This window comes from Castor canadensis, chromosome 6, assembly GCF_047511655.1.
Source record: "Castor canadensis chromosome 6, mCasCan1.hap1v2, whole genome shotgun sequence".
In the NCBI taxonomy this organism is placed as follows: Eukaryota; Metazoa; Chordata; class Mammalia; order Rodentia; family Castoridae; genus Castor; species Castor canadensis.
Genome location: NC_133391.1, coordinates 79,270,769 through 79,291,851, shown reverse-complemented (window position 1 = coordinate 79,291,851; position 21,083 = coordinate 79,270,769). Strand labels below are relative to the sequence as shown.

At 45.8% G+C, this 21,083-nt stretch overlaps 1 protein-coding gene and 1 long non-coding RNA gene across 4 annotated transcripts in view; one reads left to right on the top strand and one right to left on the bottom strand.

Annotated features, from left to right (window-relative positions):
- The window catches only part of LOC141424145 (uncharacterized), a 50,902-nt gene extending 47,239 nt beyond the window's left edge, over positions 1-3,663 (top strand). Inside the window, exons 3-4 of the long non-coding RNA XR_012449045.1 lie at positions 2,504-2,581; positions 3,372-3,663. This is a non-coding gene — a long non-coding RNA (uncharacterized lncRNA). The remainder of the gene's footprint in view (positions 1-2,503; positions 2,582-3,371) is intronic.
- Positions 1-21,083, bottom strand: part of Nrg2 (neuregulin 2) — a 189,751-nt gene that overhangs the window by 109,903 nt on the left and 58,765 nt on the right. The window lies entirely within an intron of this gene.

Sequence of the window (21,083 nt, the reverse complement as noted above, 5' to 3'; positions counted from 1 at the left end):
ACAGCCTGGCTTATGTAGTAAGACCCTGTCTCAAAAACAACAATCACCATCAAAATTCTATGGCACCAGACTCGGGAGTTTGAGTCTTGATTTTCACTGGCTCAGTTTCTCGCCTGTAAATGAAGTATCACTAGCATCTGCATCCTTGGCCCCACAGTAAGTGCAATGTAAATTTCAGCAGTGATTACTGTTGCTATTTGCTCAATTTGGGCAATTTAGGGAAAAAAGAATAAACCAGTGGATGGACACCTAAGAACCAGGACCTCTTAAGTTAGACAGAGCCTCCCAACACCAGCTTAAGGTGCAAGTGCCTCTCTGCAGTCAGCACTGTCATGGATGTGGGAGGAGAAGCCAACAAGTCTGAGACTTCATAGCCTGTTCATTCCCAGCCTCCTGCCACCTCCTCTGTGAGCTCTGAAAAAGTTGCTAGGCTCGTCCAGGTCTTGGTTTCTCCATTACTAATAGGAAGATAATAGAGCCCTTGCTGTTCTGTCAAGCTCTTTGAGGGACCCGGATGAAAGGCATCAGCAGCTGGTTGAGATGCTGCTATTACAGCTAATGACAGAACTGACACGCTCGTAAGTTGCCGCCCAGCTCTGACTCAGGCTGTTTACAGTTCTAGGCCCTGGTCTAGGGAAGTGGAGTAGCTAAGTGGGTCTGTGGTCGAGGGAGAAGGGGCCCCGCTGGCCCTCATCTGCCCTACAATCCCACGTGAGCATGTCTGCCATAACCTAGGTTTCCCCAAGCTGTGCTTTGGCATGCCTGTTACTGTCCCCAGGGTTTTCTCTCCCTGTGTGAACCCTAAGAACCAGTGTCCCTAAGAATGTCCCTACTCCTAGCCCCATGCTTGCTCTTCTCCGGCTTCTTCCTCTCTCCCACCAGGACTCAGGCTCCAGTCCTGCTTGTGACATACCACTCCAGAGTATAATCAGGTTTGTTTGGAAACATGTGGAAGCCATGGTCTTAGGCTGCTGAAGCCAGCAAAATAAAGCATTCCCCAAAGCCAAGCCCTCCCTCTCCTCCAGCCTGAGAACAGTGACCAAGAAGGGGCTGACCAGCATGGGGCTGGACTCCTCTGTGACCTCCACATCTGGTCAGATGCTGCAAGTCCCTCCTCCCCTGGGGAGCATCTAATGAGAGGCTGACCAGGGAAGGAAGGTGTTCACAAATAAGTCCTATCCAGAAGGTCCTGCCCAGACATCCCTGCTATGCATACCCAGCTGTCTCAAGCTGTGCTTGGCCCCTGTGCCTTTTTGGGAATGGGATATAGAAGCAGGGCTGGTAAAACAAAGTGTAGCTGATACTAGGCTGTCCTCAGCCCCTAACAGAAGAACTCTCTCCTTGGCAGCTCACCTCAGTCCAGGCTGCTTCTGCAATGGTGTCTGGTCTGACCTTGGCATTGGCTTAGAGACATGCAAACTCATCCAGTCTAGATCCCAGTATGACACAGGCCAAGACAGCCCAATCCAATGCCTATTGTCTCATAAAGGGTCCCCTATCTGCCAAGGGCTCTTTCTCTCGACCAGTACCAAGAGCAACAGATCACTGGGCAGAGGATGGATAACCACGTGGCCAGAGGCACTGCATACTTCTTTCTTTCCTTCCTTCCTTCTTTCAGCTATGCTAACGACAAACTATGGAGGGTGGGAAAGAGAAAATAAAATCTCCAATGAGAGTAGAACTGGATGGAAAGTAGCATGGGATAGAATGGAATTCACTTGGAGAAGCCAGGGGAGAACATTCTAGACAGGTCAACAGTACAAGCAAGAAATGGAGGAGGAAAGGAGTTTGGTGTCTCCAGGAGAATTAGCTCCTACACATCTGAGGCTTGGAGCCATGGAAGAGTAGCCCTGGACTTGGAGCTTGCTCAGAGCAGGGCACACATGGACTCAGAGGAGGAGTGTGGGGGTAGCCTGAGAAGTACACTCACATGATCTTATAGGAGCTCCCTGCAGTTAAAAGCTAAGGCTCCTTCATCTAAAATAAAAATAACCCACAGAGATGAGTACCTTTGCCCTCCCCAAACTTTGGACGGCAGGGAGGAACTGCAAGGAAACACTTTCATCAGTATTTAACAGAGAGGGAAACTGAGGTTCATTAGTAGCTTAGTCATCTGCTCAAGGTCTTAGAATAAGTCAGCAACCAAGCCAGTGGAGTATTCAAGACGCCCAGGCGTGGAGGGGTCCTAAAGAGGTCGCCTGTTCCACCTCTTGCCCCAGGCAGGCTCGATCCCAATAAATGGGGTTTCTGACTATGCCTAACCATGTCAGGAAGCTTTTTCTTTTCTTTCTTTCTTTTTTTTTTTATAACTAGTGCCAAATATTTATTGAATTCAAATCTAGCCTGAGTCCTTCCTTCTGTGGTTTAAGCATACAGCTTCCATGGTTCATAGGCTGGATAGAGTCACAGAAAAGCCCTTTTTAGAATTAAAGGTCATTTTTGGGCTCTACCCACTCAGATTTTTCTTTTCCAGGTTCATTCTCAACAGTTTCTTTCTCTACAGGCCCCAGCCTTCCACAATTGGCGTGGCACATGTACTAGGTGCTCCACAACTGTCGAAATGAATGAATGGTGAAGAGTGGTGAGTAAATGAACCGTTGACCACCATGAAGCAGATTTCAGATAGAAGCCCTCTAATACCTCTAACTTCACTTAACAATCTGACATGATATATGTGTAGCCTCTGTCCAGGGGGGTATGGAGATATTCTTAGGCCATATTCTGACTTTAAATACATGGGTCCCCCTTCTTCCTTGTCTAGCCTTCCACATAGACAATGCACAGGTACCTGAACATACAAATAAAGTACAGGCACCAGTCCCGGGAGAAAACCTAGCCCCATCTCAACCAAGTTGACATCTCTGCTGGAATTATTTTTTTGCTAAAGAGGGTGAGTTCTGCAGACAGCCAAGACTTAGCTCCTTGGAATTCCTGCTTATCTTCACTCTTACAGTCCTCATATAAGGAAAGAACATACAGGCATCATTTATGCATACTGTGTGCCAGGCACTGTGTAAACACTTTCTTATCTGCTGCTTACAACCACCATGTAGGTTACAGAATAGGAAAATGAAGTTCAGAGAGGTAAATTCTGACCAGAAATCCCAGAGACAAGTTTGGAGCCTGTTCTGCCTGACTCTAGGGCCCACCCTCTTACTGGTTCTTGCTGTCCTGCCTTTCCCTGGGCCTGGTGGCCTTGAATGTCATTGCTGCTTCCTGCCCCACCCAAATCCCACCCCCACCCAAGCATGCCCAACCACATCTAGGTAAGAACATTTGATTGCAAAGAGGGGGGGTGTTGTTCATGTCCAGCAGCTTGTCTTTGTTCAAACTGGTTCCTTTTCTGTTGTTTCCTTTTCTCCTAATCTCAGATTGAAGACCTATTATTTCCAAGCCAGGAAAAAAAGAACAAGGAAAAAAAAGGGAGCTCTGTTCCAGGAACTGGCACATCTCTCTCTGTGCTGCCTGCTTCTCACATCTCTGACTCTTGGACAAGCCCAGCCGTGCCTGGCCCCCAAATTTGGCAGGACCATTGGTCACAAAGCCTTTTTAGGGTCTTTTCTTCCCTCATATACTTATCTCCAGGTCAAGGCTGGGGTGAGAGAACAAGGAAGGGTGGGAGGAAAAGCAGACCCTGGAAAGGCCCTGGAAAATGATAATAAATTCTAGTTCCCAGCCTCAGCCTCCTGTGTGTAACCTACTCTCTTAGGGCCCTAGGTATCCCCTTCATGGCCTAGAGAGGTGACTCTAGAGACAATGTATGGCTAGTCACACACACAAAACACAGATATGTTCACACATATATGCACATACTATTTACATGCATCCACATAGGTGCCCACACCTGAATCGCAGACTGTCATAAACATTAGTCCAGCCTGTCTGTTTCACAGTCTTATTTACAGAGGCCTCAAGGGCACAGACTCCCCGAAGTGAAGACACACAGTCATGAACACATGCACTCACAATCACATTTCCAAATAAACATGCCTTTCTCCTGGGCACAAACCCTGTCACAGGCATGCTCGGGGTCTCTAGGAACAGGCATCTGTGGACAGGCCCGAAGAGCAAAGGATGCTGGAATCAGACCCCTGAATCAGAGGGGTTCTCCAAAGCTCATGGGGCATCTACTTCTGGGCTTCCTACTCTACCCCATGTCTGAAACTAACGAGTTGGTTGAGGCCTGTTTAGTCCAGTGAGAGGGGTAGGCCCTTCCCAACTCTGCCGATGATCCCACCTATCCCTGACTCAAAGGAGGCTGAGCTTGTGCCAAGGGGGATGATTTGTGTTCAACTGTCAGGAGAGGCCACTTTGTCTCCCTGGGATAGAGTGGAGCCTCTAACCTGGGACTGGCATCTGCTCTCCCAGCTGAAGGGGAAACAAAGGTGCCTTAATGCAAGGGCACTAGGATTGTTGGTGGCAGTAGACCTGTCAGCACTGCCCCAGGAGAGGAGCCCAGCGACCACCTTGTTAACTCCACATGGGCAGTATGGCCTTCTTCACTTGGAGCCTCGCAGCACCTCCCTCTGCCCTGGGCACAAGTTGACACATTTAGACTTCCAAGAGCCTTCATGAGTGATCAAGAAGGAAACTAGATAGAGGAGATAGCCACTCACTATGTTCCAAGTTGTCAGGAAGAGCACCCCAGGGAACATCCTACTGCCGCAATATGAGTTCACTCAAACAAAAGCCACAGGTTTTCCAAGAAGGCAACAGCAATTCCCACCAGCACAGCTGCCAACAGAGCTGTAGGTAGGTATTCTCCATCCCTAGACCAGGCCAAAGAGCAGTGCGACACAGTCCTTGTGGATAGAGATGGCAGCTGCAGCTCCAGGTGCCAACAGGAAGCTATGGCTTTCCAGCCATCCCACACCAGTTCTACCGATACCCAATATATAGTCAGGCACTGAGCCCAGTCAGGTCCTGAACAGAAGGACATCACCATTCCTGCCGACAACTTCTGGCCCTCTTGAAGGTGTCCCTAGCAACAGCAAAATGAGGAGCCGTGCTTTCTGCCCAGACCTCCCTCCGCATAGCTTGGTAGAACCCTTCACTCCAGACGTAGGCAGTGCTAAAGAAAGGCTGTCAGGAAGGCTCATGAGAATCACTCTTGCCAAGGTCAGGCTGTGAACTGAGGTAAAGCCAGCAGATGTGTGAATGTGGAGGCTCAAGGTCCATGCAGAGAAAGAGGTCAGCTAGGCACTCAGAGAGAGGGGACTGTGGAAAAGATCCCTTCTAGTACTCTGTCACATCACCCATCATCAGCCTATTCTCTTCCTTTCTAGGACTTTCCATAATTTGTAATTATGTTGTTTTCATATTTGCTTACTTGTTTCCTCTGCTAGCCTAAAAGTTCCACAAGTTTAGGGACCATGTTTGTCTTATTTATTACTGGGTCCACAGCATCAGCATGATGCTTGTCACATAGAAGGAACTCAGTAACATTTACTGAATAGATGAATGGACACTGGCCACAGAACCCCTTCACACTGTGCTCCATTGCACAGGAGTGACACACCAAAAGACCTGAAGAATCCAGAGAAGAAATGGCAGGAAGCTCTTCAAGTAAGGTCCATTGGTTCTACTTTCTACCATTTGCTCTTCCCTCATTCCACAAATCTATCATGACCACCTATGATGTGACAGGGAATGAATGAGACCTCCATGAAATAAACACTCGCTCCTTCCCTCGAGGAGATGCCCTTCGGTAGGCCTATCAAGAAACACCTACAACTCAATGGGGCCAGCATCCCCAGAGACGTAAGAGCGGAGGACCTGCTTGGTCTTAGGGAGCAGTGACGCTTTCCTCAGGTTAGGACATCTAAGATGAACTCTAAGGAACAGTATGAATTAGTTAGCAAAGGTAGAGAAAGGAAAAAGGGAAGAAAAGAAGGTTTATAAAAAAGTAGGAGTCTAGAAATAGGAGAGCATGTGGCCTAACCAAGGAGAGCAGGGAAGTCCAGAGTGATCAGAGTTGGTGAGGAAATGCTAAGTGGTAGCTGGAGAGGCAGGCAGAGGACCCAAGGGTGGGGGTGGATGATGACTAGGGCGGTGAGCCACCCAAAGGCTGTGGCAGAAAAGTAAAGGAATCTAAGCCTGTGAGTCAGAAACTTCCCTTAGTGCTTAGGAAAAGAAGCTGCAGTGTGCCTGCTTAGGCAGAAGACAAGTAGCCCTTTATCCCTAACACAGGCAGAAGAGAATACAGGCAGGGCTCTAAAAGAGGCGCAGGGGAAGATAGGGATTGGGCCTCCAGCCTTCCCCAGAGGTTCCAGCTTAATTGCTACCTGTTACTCCTTGCCTGAGAGATAATGCCCAGGTGATGGTGGAGATCTGAGATGCCAATCATGTGGGTACCACATCGGGGGGGTCTCCACACAGCATGGCTATAGGGTTCGAGTCAATGGGAGTGCTGGGGCTGAGGAACATGGATCCAGACAAGCTAGGTAGAGCCAACCTCAAACCTAGGTTCCAAGTACCTTCATTCCAGGGACCATTACCATGATCACTTATATCCTGCTAACCCCTGGGTACAAGGCAGATGCCCAGGAAGTACTCCTCCTGGGAAGACAAACAGAAAAGTCACTTGGTCGCTCTCAGGACATACACACCTCATTCCCCAAGAGAGTCTTCCTATTGAAGGACAAGTTCCCCTTCCCTTCCCTCCACACTCTGCAGCCTGAAGATGGCCAGAGGTGGCCAAATGTCCCCTCCCACTGCGCCAGACAGCCTAAGTTGATGCAGATGCTGTTGCCTTGTACTGTTGTGGACTGCTTGAGAATGGTTGGTGACCAGGTGGGAAGAGAGGTGAGTAAGGCCTCATCAGAGACATAGAAGGCCTGAGCTCTAGCCAGAGCTGTGTACCAACCTATTGGAAATAGCTTTGGAAATTCTTTCAACCTGGGCCTTGATTTCTTCCCTTTAAAAGCAGAACAGGACCTTGTGATCACTCAGGTCCCTTCTAGGGCTTTCTCCAGGAGAAGAGGCCTTGCTGATCCCTGAGACCTCTGAGGAAATGGTTCTGCTTTTTAGTAGGCGTTGACAGGACCTTCCCACTTTCCCATAGTCTTGTCCTGATGACATACCAAGCTTGGGCCCAGAATCACACCTGTATTAGACTGTCTAAGCAGCATTAAAAGGGAGGATGTGGAAGCAGCTGTTGAGGCACAATACAAAAAGAAAGGGACTCCATAGGTGGGTACCTGAGCTGAGAGGGCCTCATGCAGGAGCAGTGCGGAGCAGGCTTGAACAACCTCCCCACAGAGAAGAGCCTGCAGAGTTAGAATCCTGTCCTACTTTGCCAGCCTGCCGAGAGCCTGGACTGATCCCAGTTGTGCGAAGGGAAGAATATGGTAGATCCATGCCAAAGGGGCAGGCCAGTGAGGTGGCAGCAGCTTCCCTCAGAGAAAGGTTTGGAAGGGTTGGGAAGGAAGAATGGAAGGGCAGGGGGACTGGTGGCTGAGCTAGGGCACCAATCAGACATCCACAACCAGAGACCGCCATTTAACTACCATTCACTGTGAGCCTGCTCCTGTCAGGCTATGTGTAGACACCATTCTGAAGAGCCACCTGGTAAATTCTCTGACTGGTGGCACAGAACTCAGACAGCAGGCTCACCAAGAGCCCACAGAGCAGCAGAGACATCAGCTGGCCCTTACTGGGGAGGAAGGAGTAGCCACCCAAAGCAGATAGCACCTAGAGCTGGATAGGCTTTCCTGTCAGCCTCAGGCAGGAGGGGCTCCTTCCAGGGGCAGAGCAGGAGCTGACACACAACCTTCTCCGCCACCTGGTGGAGAGAGGCCTTAAGTTCTGGAGACCTTGCTCAGGCAGGTAATGTGCTGCCACCTGGTGGAAACGGGACAGAGGGTTCCAGAGTTCACAATCAGTTCCAGAGAGATGATCTATGCTCAGCTCTTGGGCAGCCTCTGTTCTAGGCTAGAGAATGAAGGATGTAGCATTCTAGGGCATGACTCTACTCCTTAAATACTCAGTTGTTTGGGGGAAAACAAAGCTTATTTATAGAAACACAAGACAATTCAACTGCACGTGTTCAGTCATGTGCAACTCAGTTGATTCACCTATCCAATAGCCAGGCGTCATCCATCCAAATACCTATGTTAGGTAGTGTGGCTATTGTGAAGGGGAATCAGTGATGATAAGACTTGATCCTAGCCCTCTAAGAGCTAAAGCTCAACTATCTCTCTCTCTCTCATTCTCTCTCTCTCCTCTTTTCCAAAGACTTTCATACACATCATCTTCCTTAATATTTAAAAAATCCAGAGGTATGTGTCATTATTCTCACTATACACACAAAACCATTCAAGCCCCAAGAAGTTAAATGACTTGCCCAAAGTCTCATAGCTGCAAGGTGGCAGAGCCTAAATACAAATTGTGGATTATTTCTTTCTTTCTTGAAGTTTTAGCAAGAATTTATTTTAGAATAACAGGATAAAGTAGGGAGAAATGTATGTGGGGAGAGGAGAGAGAGAGAGAGCAAGAGAGAGAGAGAGAGAGAGAGAGAGAGAGAGAGAGAGAGAGAAAACACTTTCTATTCACTACACAGGATATGGGAGCAGATTTTTTTCTTTCTTTCTTTCCCTCTCTCCTTCGCTCTCCACTCCCTCTTCCCCTCACTTCTTTCCTTTCTTGTACTGGGGTTGGAATTCATGCCTCACACTTGCTAGGCAGCACTCTGACACTCGAGGCACATCCCCAGCCCTTTTGCTTTTATTTTTTGTTTTGTTTTAAAAGGGTCTTGCAATAACTTTGTTGAGTCTGGCCTTGAACCTCCATCCTCCTACCTTAGCCTCCCGAGTAGCTGGGATTATAGATGTGCACCACAATACCCAGCCCCAAATTCATGGCTTTTTGTTCATAAAACAAAAATTTCTCTGTGGCTTGATGTATGTCAAGCACTATGAATGAGAAAATGAATGAGAAATGACCCTTCCCTGAGGGCTGCCCACTGTCTTCTGAGTGACAAACAGGAACACCAATAATTACACAAAAGATGTTGGGGAGAGATAAGGATGAGTTTGATACAAAATTCCCTCTACAGCACGAGCAAGAATAACTACAATTTCAATAATGATAAAAATAGTCAACATGTATTGTTTACTATAGGTGAATGCTAAGTGCTTATATGAGCCAACTAATTTAATTCCCCAGGAAGGAGCAGGTATTTTGCAAGTAAGGAAAGTAAAACAGACAGACTTTAAGTAACTGGCAGGGCTATGATGCAAATCTAGGTGATCTGGCCCCAATGACTGCACCCTTGACTACTGTCACTGCCCCAAGAAATGGCAAATGATTAGTGCATGCTGCATGTTATAAAGGGACTTGAAAGAGATACTGCTGGACTGGAGTATCCTGGATGGAGGAAGGGGAATGGCTGGTGCAGAGGCTCAGAGGTTATGTACATTCTGACTTAGGGAGTAGACATGGTCCTTGGGAAGTACTAGGAAAGGACCACACTACTTTAGCTTTCCAAGATTAGGGCCAACATATCTGACTTTTAATGACCTGTTAGGACTCTGATGCAGTTTCCTGCAGCTTTTCTGAAGCAAGTTCTAGATTTGGCAGAAGAAAAATAAGGATGGTAGCTATCTTGAAATATCTATAGGACTGTTGTCTTAGTCATTTTGTGCTGATATAACAGAATACCAGAGACTGGGTAATTTATAAAGAACAGATACTGATTTCTTGTAGTTCTAGAGGCTGGAAAGTCCAAGGTTGAGGGACTGGCGTCTGGCAAGGGCCTTTATACTGCTCCATCCCATGGCAGAAGGCAGAAGGTAGAAGGGTGAGAAAGCAGGTAAGAGTGAGAGTTGCTTTTGTAACAAACTCACTCTTGTGATAATGACATTAATCTTTAAGGACTATGCCTTCATGATCTAATAACCTGTTAAAGGTCTTACTGTTGCATCAGGATTAAGTTTCCAACGTGTGAACTTTGGGGGACAATTCAAACCACTGAAGCCATTATCTGGAAGAAGTACTAAATGTACCGCGTGTAACTCAAAGGGCAGGCATAAAATGAAGAGGGATGTTAAGGAAAAGCAGCTTCTGCCTCAGTGGAAGGAATATTTCTACTTTCAGTTGACCCCATTGGCAACCTTCAAAAAGAGTAAGCTGCCAGGCAAGAGGTGCATTCCAGCAAAGCAGTATCACTGACTGGCAGAGATGTTAGAAGGGTTATTTCCATACAGGGATCTTAGTGTCCCTTTCAACACTGAGATGTCACACCAGCTTATCCTTCTCTCCCTACCTTCCTTTATAAACATATATTGATCAACCTTATAGTGGGCACCAGAAATTTCAGAGGTGAATAAAGTACAACTCTTGACCTCAATGACTTTAGAGTTTATCAGTGACCCTCTAGCCTCTGTCCCACCACAGATAATACACAATGGTCTTTGGCTTACCCTACATTATTTCTCAAACAGGAAGAACAAGGGGAATATTGTGTGCCTTCCTATTCTTTTGAAACAATTCTATGCGTCTGGTTGACATATGAGCTTAAATAATACTGGAAACTAGGTGTGCTATCACAACCAAAGAATAATAATATAAATAATAGCAATAAAACCAACTAACCTCTTCTTACATGTGCCAGCCATTGTGGGCTTTACTTTATAAGTATTATTTTTACCTAATTGTGCTGGCAAAAGTGCAAAGGCAATCTTAGTACCCTTTCAACTCTCTAAAGGGCTACATAAAAAAGGTGTCTTACTGTTCTCCACACTCTCTAATTCATGTCACAAGATAAGGTTTTATATTGTAAGAGCACTAGAACAGCCATAAAATAAAACATTCTGGGAACATGATAGTCTTAAACATCGGAATAAAATACCAGCCAAGCCCGTGGTGTTTCCTTCTACAGGAGACTTCAAGAACAACATGGATTTCCATTTGGTCTAGTAATGGAAGGAAGGGGACTCAGGAAATAAACATCTCTACCTCCAGTGGAGAGGCACCATTGTGAGGCACCAGAAGATGCAAGTGAGGTTCATTAAGGCTGACCACAGAATGTTGAGTTCATCTCTGTACCCCAACCCTTCATATTCATGACTTCCTAAACATTTCTCCCTAAGTATCCAGCTCCATAGTCCCATGACGGGCTGATTTCCTACCATCTTCTCTCTACCATGTAACCTGCACATGAAAGACTAGAACCCAAGGAAAGGAGAAGGTGGCTGTGGCTGGGAGCAGTGGGAAGGTAGGGTGGTAGAGAGGATATTCATGACTGGAATATATCCTAAGTGCCAGAACTCAGCAAGAAATAGCAGTGCTGACCTTTGCATTCAACAAAAGTAGAATGTCTAAGACCTTATGGTGATGCCTGGTTAGCACTACCCACAGAACTTTACCAAACATACACCTGCTTAAGACTTGACAATGAGACCAGCCACCACAGTCAGTTTTTCTTTTTTTCCTGTGGATTGTTAAAGTTAATGAATGCCCACTTTTCTTAGAAGGGGACCCCCTCCTGAAGTCGATTCTATTTGCTCAACCCCCAGTGTCTCTAACATGGGGAGAAGCTGATTTAGCCCAGGCTATGGGCCACAGTGAAGACCACTTGGTCAACCACCATGGAGACCAAGTTGATGACACTGGTAGGCCTTTAAGAGCTCCTGAGAGCTCCTGGGTTAGCACCAAATTTCATTAGAATGCCTTACCACCTCAGTGATCACTATGCCTGACTCAGCTTTGATTCATGCACCCCATTTTTCACTAGATGGTAAGTCACTATCTTGGCATCCAAACAGCCAGGAAAGAACTAGGTGGACGTTTGTTTCATAACACATCCACCTTTAGGAAGCAGCTGACAAGGAACTGACTGGGGTGTCATTCTTTCTCCAAACCCCTTGTTACAAAGATAGGGAATGACAGGGAGGAGCCATGGCCCAGCAAGAAAGATATTAGATGGCCTCAAATTAGGTCAAATATACTGTTGGCATGAACTCACAAAAGGAAAAATCAGAAGACAGCAGGTTTCCCTATACCTATAAAAAAATAAAAATCTCTCATGTACATGAGCAATATATAGTTAGAAAATATAATGAAAATACTGTTCCATCAATAATATCAATAAAAATATAAAATAATAGAATGAAGTTATTCAGAAATGTGCAGGATCGATCAATAGAAAACCATGCTATAGCTCCATGAAAGCAGACAAAAAGGCACTACTGAACAGAAAAATGCAGAACTTCACAATGTAAACCTCCTCCAAGTTAACCTCTAAACGTAACCACTACTGTGCTTAAAAAAAAAAATCCCAAGGGCATACCTGATTATCAAATTCATCTGGAAGAAGAAATGTAAAAGAATAGCCAAAAAATATTGATGAATAAAACCTCAGGGCTGAGGGTGCAGCTCAGTGGTAGAGAGCTTGCTTCCCATGCATGGGGCTCTGGGTTCCATCCCCAGCACAGAAAAAAAAAAAATCTCTAGCAGGGGTGGTGATGGTGCACTCCATAGACTGGGGCAAGAGGTTTGCTTGAGCCTAGGAGTTTGAGGCCAGCCTGGGCAGCACACTGAGACCCATTTGGAAAAAAAAAAAAAGTGTGATTCAGGGCCCAGAATTGATGGACCATAATATAAAACCAAAAAACAATCGGAAGTGTTTAACAAAGGCTTCATTATGGGCTCCAGTGCTTATATAAAATGTAATGTAATAGCTCCACATAGGATGTTAAGTGACATTTTCATATTAAGAAAAAAAAACATGGATTATTCAGCTTAACTTTTGAAATACCGTATCTACAATACACAAAACTAAATTGTGGATGGTTCAAAGATTTTAATGTTAAAACACTAGAGCATTTAGTTGGATGTTTATATAACAGAGGAATAGAAAAGTCTTTCTAAACATAGCAAAAGGAAAACCAAGAAGAAATACTGATCTGCTTACTACATTAAAAAAATATAAATCTGTGTTATAGAATATCACAAAACTAAGGACAAACAATAATCTGGGAAAACTATATTCAGCATTTATCAAAATAAAGGCTAATAGTCTTGATATATTAAGATATTTGTAAAATGATAAGAAAAAGACAAATAACCTCAATAGAAAAGTGGGTAAAGACATAGAAGAAACACAAAATGCTAATAAGCAAGCATATCAAAATGTTCAACCTAAATAGTAATCAAAGTAAATTAAAATGAAATAGCATTTTGCATATCAGATTTGTAAAAGTGAAAAAGAACATTGGTAGGGTGTGCAGAAATTAGCACTCACAGACTGGCAGTGAAGTGAAAATTGGTACAATTTTTCTGAACTGCAATTTAGCACTAGGCATCAAAAGCCTTAAAATGTGCATGCCTCTAGTCCCTGCAAGTCATCTGGAGATTCATCCTAAAGAAATAAGAATATGCAAAGAAATTCAACTAGAAGCACAACAAGTGTAACAAAAAAAAAAAAAAGAGAGAGAGAGAGAGAAAGAGAAAAACGAAATTTTGAATAATAAGGAAGTGAAAGGTTATGGTTGTATTCATACAATGAAATACCATAAAATGACAATATTTAAAATGATAGTAGAAAAATACAGCTATCGTCACAGAAAGAAGTTTCTTAACAGGGCAGATTACGAGACAGCAGGTCTAGTATAATCCCATCTTATTTTTTTTTGGCAGTACTGGAGTTTGAACTCAAGACCTCACACTTGCAAGTGCTTTGCCACTGGAACTGTGCGCCAGCCCTTTTTGCTTTAGTTTGCTTTGTTTTAGTTGGGTTTTGCATTTTTTTTTGCCTGCTCTGGCCTCGAACAGTGATCCTCCTACCTCTACCTCCCAAGTAGCTGGGACTACAGATGTGGGCCATCAAGCCCAGTTTATAATCTCAGTTTTTAAACAGTTTTTTTCTTTTAAATACATTGCAAAAGTTTCTGGAAGAATTTACTCCGAAATGTTTAGAATTTTGTTGCTGGGTGGTGAGATTATGAGTGTTCCTGTTTTTCTCTTTTTGATCATCCATATTTCTAACTTGTCCTTATGAAGCACTTGTATAATTTTAAAACCTTTTATAAACTTGGAGCCACTTGCAATTCCTAGATATCCAGTTGTCCCTGGCCCTGTTTGCTCTAGAAGATAAAAAGGCTTTATTAAGGAGAAAACAATCCCATGGTTTAGAGATACATGAAATCCTAATAGTTTCATTCTAAATCCTTCCTTGGTTCTTTGTCCTCACCAAGAAAACTGCCACAAAGGCTATAACATGACCAAGATCCAAGCCTTTCCTCTTTTCCTTCTTCTGCTCCTAAGGAAAGTCCACTTGCCCCTAGCAAAATGGGGACACTGTGCCTTGGGGAGCAGTATGGTACTTGATGTGGCTCAGAGGTAGTTTCAGTGCATCCCTCGAATGTTCATGTGTTGAAAGCTTGGTCCCCAATGTGGCAAGGATGTCCAGATGCAGATGGCGCACCTTTAAGAGGTGGAACCTAGCAGAAGGTGATTACTTCACTAAGGATGCTGCTGTTTTGTTGTGTAGCTTAAGCTGATGTGGAACTCTCTGTGTATCCCAGCAGGCCTCGAACTTGCAATCCACTTGCCTTAGCCCCCTGAGTGCTGGGATTACAGGTGTTTGCATGTGCTTCTGCTGTGATGCCATCTGCCACTTTGTGATCTAGTCAGAAGGCCATCACCAGAGAGGATGCTGATACCATACTTTTAGACCTCCAAAACTGTAGGCTAAATAAACCTCTTTTCTTTATAAAGCACCCAGCCTCAGGTATTTTGTTATAGCAATGGAACCCAGACCTCTACTCTGGGTATCTAGGAATTGCAAGTGGTTCTTAGTTTCTCTTTTTTAAAAAATTACACAAGAAATACTTAAGACACAAGCCAAACTGGTCACTTTGAGCCAGGGTAAGGGGAAAAGGTACTGGGTCAGCAAAGAAGAGGGTTTAGGGAAGTCACTGACACATGACACTGGTCACCATCCAGACCATAAAATGGCAAGTAGTGGGGTAATAAGGACTAGAGCTCCCTGAAGGGTTGGGCATAGAAACAAGACAATTATAAACTCACCTAGAGTCATAATTACATGTATTTTAAGATATGACTTACATTTTTTTCACAAGTCAGAACCTAAATCATTAAAAATTTAAAATTCCTAGCTGTGACCATCTGTACTTCTCTTCTTCACATAGAGTACAGACCTCTGAAATGGTCTGATTGTGTGCCCTGATCCCAGACCAACTCTTCTCAGCACCAAGGTAGGGACAGCAGTTCTTCAAACTGGCACTTGCAGGGTGCTCCTACCTTTGGGGTCTCGGCTTCCAGTCCACAGGGCCACTTCCTTCCTGAACCCAGAGGAGGGAGGGCCTCCTTAGATGCAGCAGTGCTCCCTGGGATGTGAAAAACCCATTTCCTGGTCTACAAGCAGGCTGTGGCCCCCTGTGCGGGCCAGTAGTCAACCTGCCTCTGGAAAAGAGTTTTCTTGAATATTGATACATAAGTGCCTCGTGTGTGAGTGTTATAAATGTCTACTTGTCATGTGTAGCACATGAGTACGAATGTCCAGGCCACCCTCAGTAATGTACCTGAACCTCCCCATTCTCAAATCTCTTGGATTCACTCAGCCAATCCCAACTCTAGGCAGCAAAGGATTTTGGAATCAAAATCAAGTCCAGCTTCTCTACTGCTGTGCCTTCTGATGAAAAGAGGGGAAAACCAACCAACTAAAAAAAAGACCTGGTCTAAACACTTCTACCAGCACCCTCAAGGACTCAGAGTCACACCCCTTTGTCCCTATAGGCACAGATGGGAGACTCCTGCTAGAAAAAGTGGCCCAGCTGTGTAACCCAGCCAGGCCTAGACACCCTCCTTGCCCCAGTCCTCACTACCCAGAGTCTTACTGGGTTCATAGCACTCAAGCCACAGAGGATGGATACCAAGCCAGGTGGCAGGTCTGGGAGGCACTCTGAAAGAGAACCCTATGACAGTCCCACTTACCTCATTAGAAGGGTGGGTAGCCTTCTAGAGCTCAAATACCATCCGGGGAATACCAGGCAACACCAAGGCAGGCCGACTGGGGCAGTCAGGGCTGGGCTGGGACTGCTCTGCCAAGGCTACAGGCCTCCTTTGCAGCTGGAGAAGGAAACTGCTGGTGTTGTCTGATAGATCCCACCCCGCCCACCTCCATTCATAAGAAGCAAGTCCTGGGTGTGAACCTAGGGGTGGTCATGCTTCTCAGTGAGGGGTGCTCTCCAGCAACTTGGGTCTCCAATGGGAGTCCTCAGAGACAAAGACTTTTAGAGTTAAAATTAAAATTGGTCTATTATTCAAACAACTCCTGCTATTTATTGAACGTTTATTATGGGCTTAATTAAGCATTTTACTTAGTGTTATACTAATCCTAAGAGCACCTCCATGAGTGCCTATCCTTATGTTTTCCCTACGCTACAGATGTAGAAATGGAGACAGACAGAGGCTGAGGGACGGGCCTGAGGTCACCACCCTGTGATAGGCAGACCAGGCCTAGATGACTTTCAAGTCTATGCTCCTCACCACTGTGGGATACACTGGGCAATCCTACCCCTGACAAGTGAGGGTCACCAGATTCTCCCTACCACCTCATATGAGGAGACAAATTCTTGGTGCTGTGCCCGTGCTCCTCAAAGAGTGGCTTTCTTTCAAGTTCCAGGAAAAATATTGCTCAGAGTATCTTCTCCAGAGGCTTTGTTCCTGATGTATTTTGAAACAAGTAAGGGTAATAGCCTCAAATGCAGAGCCCACAGTCTTTGGGGGGTCTAAACTTGACAAGGCAGCTAACGAATTCAATCTAATCCAGTGACTGATCCTATTACACTGCTCTACAAAAGAAACTGGCAAGTGAACCAGGCAGGCTCATTCCCAAGGTGCCAGTGACTCCCTGTTCTTGTGGAAATAACACTCCCCTTCTGTCTAATTTTCCCACCAGTAGCCCCCAGATTCTCTGGACAAGGGCTCTGGGATAGCTTCGTGGGGTTGCAGAAAGTTGGAGCCAGAGGAGACCTAGGGTCACTAACTTAATCCCATGGCTTCATAGATGAGAAGGCTGGGGCCAAAGGAGGAGGCACTAAAATACTGTCATCTCTGCCTTATCTTTTCCACAGGCTTAGACCCCAGCGAGGGCCAGATGTCGGATTAGTGCTTGTGTGTGAGTGTCCTGTCCTCTAAGCAGGACTGGAGGGTGAGAAAGGGGCAGAGAAGCACAGATAGTTAAGAGAACTGCATGAGAGTGAGAGAGAGCGTTGTTCCAGTGCTCGCTCAGCTTCTGCAGAGCTCTGTGATCTTGCCAAGTCGCTTAGCCTCTGTGCCTCACTTTCCTCTTCTGGACAGTAGAGATAATAGTGCTAGCCTCAAAGGATTGGCCTAGGAATTAATCAAAATAATGTGTAGCCCAGTGCCTGGCTTTTAAACAAAGAACCAATAAAGAAATCCAAATGAGGCATAGGCTTTAGTTCATAGTAATATATCGATGTTGGTTTGTTAATTCTGACCAGTGGGGCACACTAAGGTGACATGTTCAAGATAGAGAAAACTGAGTTGGGAGAGATGGGAACTCTCTGAACTATCTTTACAATTTTTGTGTAAATCTGAAACTTCTAAAATAAAATGGTTATTAAAAGTTTATGAAAAGGAGTAAAGTTGTCCTTGTTATAAGAGGGAATGCTTCTGAGCTGTCTCCCTGAGACTGGAAACAGCCAGAAAGAATCAAGCATCAGGTGAAACAGTATCAAAGCCCCTAATATTCAGTCAACTCAAGTCAGCCACAGTTCCCCACCATGACTATCAACAGGCAGTGGGTCTGACAGGCATTAAAGCATCAGAGAAAGACTATTAAAGCCGAAGCCAAACTGTCAGCTAAGTTCAAATGTTAACTCTACCACTTCATGCCTCTGTGGTCCCAAGCACAACAGCCCCTCACCTCTCTAGAACTCCCTTTCTCCTTACCTGTTGCTATGGTTTGGATGTGGTGTAACCTTCCAAGGGTTCATGCACTGGAAGTTTGGTCTCCAGGGTGATGATGATAAGAGGCTGTAGGACCTTTAAGATCGGACTATGGGAGGTCATTATTGGATCCTCCCTTCTCTCTGCCTTCCTGTCTCAGCGCGTGTTCTCACTCTCTTGCCCATGCTCCATCTTGATTCCGCCCACCATGATGTGATGCAGCTGGAAGGCCCTCACTAGAACTGGTCTTATGCTGTTTGGACTTTTAGCCTCTAAAACTGTGAGCTCAATAAACATCTTTTCTTTATACAGTATCCAGGCATTTTGTTATAGTAATGGAAAACAAGCTGATATACTTATGGACTGTTTCTCCCTGTCTACAGCATAGAGTTGTTGTGAAGCAAAAATGAGAGATGTGGTAGGCAGCCTGTAAGAAAGTCCCTGGTAATCTCATCTTCTCGTGGAATATATCTCGAGTGTGGGTAGGACATAGTGAATGATGTGATGTCATGTTTAAGATTAGGATAGAAGACAGGCATCCATCTTGGATTGCTTATCCCAGGGGAGCTAGCTTACATGCTGTAAGGGAGCCCTTTGGCTTCCAGCGAGCTTGGAAGCAGATCTGAGGCCTGCCAACAAAATGTGGGTGTGCCGAGAAGCAGTGCCTTCAGCCCCAGTTGAGATGACTGCAGTCCTGGATGACAATGTGACTGCACTGAGACCTTGAGCCAAGGCACCCAGCTAAGTCACACCTAGATTCCTGACACACTGAAACTGCAAGGTAACAAATGCTTGTTGTTTTAAGCCACTAAGCTTTGAGATAATTTTTTTTATATAGTAATATACAACTAATACAAAAGACTATCTGTGGAAATACCTTGTTGGAAACCTAAGAAATTTGGTAAAGCCAGAAATAAAACCCTAAGGCCCATTGGATTCCAGAGAAAGGCCTCTCCACATAGTCATATCCATGACATTTCTATTTACCACTGCCTCTTCCTTCCTCTTACTCACTGAACATCTGGAGGCAGGTAGGTTTGGTGGTGACAGCCCATGTGGTTCTTGCCCCAAACTGGGAGAGATGCTTAGATGAGGCCACACAACTCTCTCCTAACTCTTGCAAAAGCAGGGACTTTGCTTCAGACCAAGCCAAACAAGTTTTTCCAAGATATATTCAGCCCCCAGCTCTTTACTCTTTCTAATTCACAGCATCAACAAAAATTACACCTTGTTTTGTTCCTCCCAAGACTGTCTTCAGGACACGGAGAACTTTTCAAAATGAGAATTTAAGCCTTAACTCTTGGAATGTACAGGCAAATAAGCTCTGCACTCAGCTCAAGTCTGGTTTCTGTGTGTCCCCTCTGGGATGGACACACTGTCCCCATGATCACTATTCCCAGGGAGATATCCTTCAAGGCTGGGGAGGGGAGCAGAAAGACAATCCATGTTTGCTGCCATTTCAGCACTTCCAATCCCACTGAGTTTGGGGAGAAAGGACGGAGGGAGAATGTGTGTCCAGACAAGATGGACTCTTCCTGAATGCCAACACTAATCTCTGTAATCATTTGGCTCCAACATCGAATTTTTCATCTAGTTTCTTTCCCTGTTCCTTTCTCCTACCATTCTGGATCCTCCCTCAAACTTTTCTGAGCTCACCAGGCAGCTCCTTTTCCCTAGGGAATTGTTCAACTTCCCTGTTCCAAATGGCTGAAATCACTATGTCTCTTGACTTGATCAATCCCTATAAGGAGCCTGCTTGTACGGAGAAGAGGTTTTAGTAAATGCTTCTAGGAGGGGTAGGCGGAAGGATGCAGATGCTGTCTTAGCTCCTGGGGTGCAGCATGGCTGTGAAGAGTTGGCAAAAGCATCCACAGTAGCAGCAGCTCCCCAGGAAAGACTTCCTGTGGTGTGACTGATGCAGAAATGAGGGTCCAGAAGAGAGGCAGCAGGATTCAGGCTGGGCTGTTCTACAGGCTCTCATGCTGGACAGACAGAGCTGCCACTGAGCACAACGCTGCTCACATCAGGTGTAGCCTGAGACGGCTGCTTATCAGGGACCGGGCACTGCTCCCTTACCATTTGTGCTCCTTCGAGGTCCCCTCCTCCTAGAAGTGCCTTGGGCTGCTAGAGGTGACTGGAGTTCATAAGCAAGAAAATGTAGCCCACTCACCCTTGTGGGCAGGGTGAGTTTTCCCAGCAGCCATTGCCCTCCTGGCTTGCTCTCCCTCCTGTGGGACTCTGATGAAGCCTTAGTCTACAACCTCTGCCTTCCCCCTTCTCTTTATGCAGGGATGCTAAGCTGGAGAGAGTCCAGGTGGATGTGCAGAGCCTGGCTTTAATTCTGGTTCTATCCTAGGCACAAAGCACCTGGGATTCCTACAGGAAAAAAAAAAGGAAGTGGTCAAGGGACAGGCCCCAGAAGTCCCAGAAAGCCATCTAGAGTTCTATAGTTACAAGGCATTATGAGGAAGACCCAGTTCAGGGTTGGAGGCTTCAGGCTGCCAGGAAGAGAGATGATGTCATGTGCCACTGAATCTGGCTGTACCATTCTGTGAACTCTGAAGACAGAGACTCGGTCTTGCTCATGTCTGTGTCCAGCACAGAGCAAGTCCCAGTGTCTGCCTCCCCGTCCCCCCTAGCCTGCTCACCTAGAGGGAACACTCTTGGGGGAAAGAGGGTGAAGAAGGAAAGACATACCTAGAGGCTCTGGAAAAGAAAGGCTTGACAGCAAACCCCAAGGCTGTGCGAGCCACAGACCATGCTGGGGGCAAAAGGAAGTCATTTAGTGGCAGCCATCAACAAAGGCTGCTCCCCACACTTCCTTGCACCAGGGCTTCTTCCTACATTCTATTCACTACAGAGTCAAGACCAAACTTTGCCTGGAATTCAAGGCAGTCTCCAATCTGGCTGTTTATCCCTTCCTGTACCCCAGCCACTCACCCCTCAGCTGCCCTGCACCATCCTGGGTGGCCTCATTGCTGGCCAGGCACATTCCCATCTTTGCAAAGCTGTTCATTTCCATTTCCTCCCTGTTTGTAATGCCTCTGAGCCTTCTAGGGCTGGGTCCTAGCTCACTCTCTGTGCAGCCTGTACTAATCACTTCAGCCCACACCAAGCCCTGCCTTTTCTGAGTTCCTACAGCAGAC